This window comes from Myxine glutinosa, chromosome 13 (genome assembly GCF_964187855.1).
Source record: "Myxine glutinosa chromosome 13, kmMyxGlut1.1, whole genome shotgun sequence".
Taxonomy (NCBI): Eukaryota; Metazoa; Chordata; class Myxini; order Myxiniformes; family Myxinidae; genus Myxine; species Myxine glutinosa.
In genome coordinates, this window is record NC_136273.1 from 87,526,520 (window position 1) to 87,531,182 (window position 4,663).

A 4,663-nucleotide genomic window follows, 5' to 3' on the forward strand; every position below is an offset into this window, starting at 1 on the left:
AACCACTTTTGCACTTGTATGAGTGTAGAAAAAACACTTTTTGCACTTGTGATAGTGTTGAAAAACCACTTTTCGCACTTGTTTTAGTGTTGAAAAACCACCTTTCGCACCTGTGTTAGTGTTGAAAAACCACTTTTCGCACTTGTGTTGGTGCAGGAAACCACTTTTGCACTTGTATTAGTGTGGAAAAACCACTTTTCGCACTTGTGTTAGACGTTAGTGTTGAAAAACCACTTTTCGCACTTGTGTTAGTGTTGAAAAACCACTTTTCGCACTTGTGTTAGTGTTGAAAAACCACTTTTCGCACTTGTGTTGGTGCAGGAAACCACTTTTGCACTTGTATTAGTGTGGAAAAAACACTTTTTGCACTTGTGATAGTGTTGAAAAACCACTTTTCGCACTTGTGTTAGTGTTGAAAAACCACTTTTCGCACTTGTGTTGGTGCAGGAAACCACTTTTGCACTCGTATTAGTGTGGAAAAACCAGTTTTCGCACTTGTGTTAGTGTTTAAAAACCACTTTTCGCACTTGTGTTAGTGTTGAAAAACCACTTTTCGCACTTGTGTTGGTGCAGGAAACCACTTTTGCACTTGTATTAGTGTGGAAAAAACACTTTTTGCACTTGTGATCGTGTTGAAAAACCACTTTTCGCACTTGTGTTAGTGTTGAAAAACCACTGCTCGCACATGTGTTAGTGTTGAAAAACCACTTTTCGCACTTGTGTTAGTGTTGAAAAACCACTTTTCGCACTTGTGTTGGTGCAGGAAACCACTTTTGCACTTGTATTAGTGTGGAAAAAACACTTTTTGCACTTGTGATAGTGTTGAAAAACCACTTTTCGCACTTGTGTTAGTGTTGAAAAACCACGTTTCGCACTTGTGTTAGTGTTGAAAAACCACTTTTCGCACTTGTGTTGGTGCAGGAAACCACTTTTGCACTTGTATTAGTGTGGAAAAACCAGTTTTCGCACTTGTGTTAGTGTTGAAAAACCACTTTTCGCACTTGTGTTAGTGTTGAAAAACCACTTTTCGCACTTGTGTTAGTGTTGAAAAACCACTTTTCGCACTTGTGTTGGTGCAGGAAACCACTTTTGCACTTGTATTAGTGTGGAAAAAAACACTTTTTGCACTTGCGATAGTGTTAAAAAACCACTTTTCGCACTTGTGTTAATGTTGAAAAACCACTTTTCGCACTTGTTTTGGTGCAGGAAACCACTTTTGCACTTGTATTAGTGTGGAAAAACCACTTTTCGCACTTGTGTTAGTGTTGAAAAACAAATTTTCGCACTTGTGTTAGTGTTGAAAAACCACTTTTCGCACTTGTGTTGGTGCAGGAAACCACTTTTGCACTTGTATTAGTGTGGAAAAAACACTTTTTGCACTTGTGATAGTGTTGAAAAACCACTTTTCGCACTTGTGTTAGTGTTGAAAAACCACTTTTCGCACTTGTGTTGGTGCAGGAAACCACTTTTGCACTTGTATTAGTGTGGAAAAACCACTTTTCGCACTTGTGTTAGTGTTGAAAAACCACTTTTCACACTTGTGTCAGTGTTGAAAAACCACTTTTCGCACTTGTGTTAGTGTTGAAAAACCACTTTTCGCACTTGTGTTGGTGCAGCAAACCACTTTTGCACTTGTATTAGTGTGGAAAAACACTTTTTGCACTTGTGATAGTGTTGAAAAACCACTTTTCGCACTTGTGTTAGTGTTGAAAAACCACTTTTCGCACTTGTGTTGGTGCAGGAAACCACTTTTGCACTCGTATTAGTGTGGAAAAACCAGTTTTCGCACTTGTGTTAGTGTTTAAAAACCACTTTTCGCACTTGTGTTAGTGTTGAAAAACCACTTTTCGCACTTGTGTTGGTGCAGGAAACCACTTTTGCACTTGTATTAGTGTGGAAAAAACACTTTTTGCACTTGTGATAGTGTTGAAAAACCACTTTTCGCACTTGTGTTAGTGTTGAAAAACCACTTCTCGCACATGTGTTAGTGTTGAAAAATCACATTTCGCACTTGTGTTAGTGTTGAAAAACCACTTTTCGCACTTGTGTTGGTGCAGGAAACCACTTTTGCACTTGTATTAGTGTGGAAAAACCACTTTTCGCACTTGTGTTAGTGTTGAAAAACCACTTTTCGCACTTGTGTTAGTGTTGAAAAACCACTTTTCGCACTTGTGTTGGTGCAGGAAACCACTTTTGCACTTGTATTAGTGTGGAAAAACCACTTTTCGCACTTGTGTTAGTGTTGAAAAACCACTTTTCGCACTTGTGTTAGTGTTGAAAAACCACTTTTCGCACTTGTGTTAGTGTTGAAAAACCACTTTTCGCACTTGTGTTGGTGCAGGAAACCACTTTTGCACTTGTATTAGTGTGGAAAAACCACTTTTCGCACTTGTGTTAGTGTTGAAAAACCACTTTTCGCACTTGTGTTAGTGTTTAAAAACCACTTTTCGCACTTGTGTTGGTGCAGGAAATCACTTTTGCACTTGTATTAATGTGGAAAAAACACTTTTCGCACTTGTGTTAGTGTTGAAAAACCACTTTTCGCACTTGTGTTGGTGCAGGAAACCACTTTTGCACTTGTATTAGTGTGGAAAAACCACTTTTCGCACATGTGTTAGTGTTGAAAATACACTTTTCGCACTTGTGTTAGTGTTGAAAAAACACTTTTCGCACTTGTGTTAGTGTTGAAAAACCACTTTTCGCACTTGTGTTGGTGCAGGAAACCACTTTTGCACTTGTATTAGTCTGGAAAAAACACTTTTTGCCCTTGTGATAGTGTTGAAAAACCACTTTCCGCACTTGTGTTAGTGTTGAAAAACCACTTTTCGCACTTGTGTTGGTGCAGCAAACCACTTTTGCACTTGTATTAGTGTAGAAAAACCACTTTTCGCACTTGTGTTAGTGTTGAAAAACCACTTTTCGCACTTGTGTTAGTGTTGAAAACCCACTTTTTGCACCTGTGTTGGTGCGGGAAACCACTTTTGCACTTGTATTAGTGTGGAAAAAACACTTTTTGCACTTGTGATCGTGTTGAAAAACCACTTTTTGCACTTGTGTTAGTGTTGAAAACCCACTTTTCACACATGTGTTAGTGAAGGAAACCACTTTTCGCACTTGTGTTAGTGTTGAAATACCACTTTTGGCCATTGTGTTAGTGTTGAAAACCCACTTTTTGCACCTGTGTTGGTGCGGGAAACCACTTTTGCACTTGTATTAGTGTGGAAAAACCACTTTTCGCACTTGTGTTGGTGCAGGAAACCACTTTTGCACTTGTATTAGTGTGGAAAAAACACTTTTTGCACTTGTGATAGTGTTGAAAAACCACTTTTCGCACTTGTGTTAGTGTTGAAAAACCACTTTTCGCACTTGTGTTGGTGCAGGAAACCACTTTTGCACTTGTATTAGTGTGGAAAAAACACTTTTTGCACTTGTGATAGTGTTGAAAAACCACTTTTTGCACTTGTGTTAGTGTTGAAAAACCACTTTTCGCACCAGTGTTAGTGTTGAAAAACCACTTTTCGCACTTGTGTTGGTGCAGGAAACCACTTTTGCACTTGTATTAGTGTGGAAAAAAACACTTTTTGCACTTGTGATAGTGTTGAAAAACCACTTTTTGCACTTGTGTTAGTGTTGAAAAACCACTTTTCGCACTTGTGTTGGTGCAGGAAACCACTTTTGCACTTGTATTAGTGTGGAAAAAACACTTTTTGCACTTGTGATAGTGTTGAAAAACCACTTTTCGCACTTGTGTTAGTGTTGAAAAACCACTTTTCGCACTTGTGTTGGTGCAGGAAACCACTTTTGCACTTGTAATAGTGTGGAAAAACCACATTTCGCACTTGTGTTAGTGTTGAAAAACCACTTTTCGCACTTGTGTTAGTGTTGAAAAACCACTTTTCGCACTTGTGTTAGTGTTGAAAAACCACTTTTCGCACTTGTGTTGGAGCAGTAAACCACTTTTGCCCTTGTATTAGTGTGGAAAAAACACTTTTTGCACTTGTGATAGTGTTGAAAAACCACTTTTCGCACTTGTGTTAGTGTTGAAAAACCACTTTCCGCCCTTGTGTTGGTGCAGCAAACCACTTTTGCACTTGTATTAGTGTGGAAAATCCACTTTTCGCACTTGTGTTAGTGTTGAAAAACCACTTTTCGCACTTGTGTTAGTGTTGAAATACCACTTTTCGCACTTGTGTTAGTGTTGAAAAACCACTTTCCGCACTTGTGTTGGTGCAGGAAACTACTTTTGCACTTGTATTAGTGTGGAAAAAACACTTTTTGCACTTGTGATCGTGTTGAAAAACCACTTTTCGCACTTGTGTTAGTGTTGAAAAACCACTTTTCGCACTTGTGTTGGTGCAGGAAACCACTTTTGCACTTGTATTAGTGTGGAAAAACCACTTTTCACACTTGTGTTAGTGTGGAAAAACCACTTTTCGCACTTGTGTTAGTGTTGAAAAACCACTTTTCGCACTTGTGTTGGTGCAGGAAACCACTTTTGCACTTGTATTAGTGTGGAAAAAACACTTTTTGCACTTGTGATAGTGTTGAAAAACCACTTTTCGCACTTGTGTTAGTGTTGAAAAACCACTTTTCGCACTTGTGTTGGTGCAGGAAACCACTTTTGCACTTGTATTAGTTTGGAAAAACCACTTTTCGCACTTGT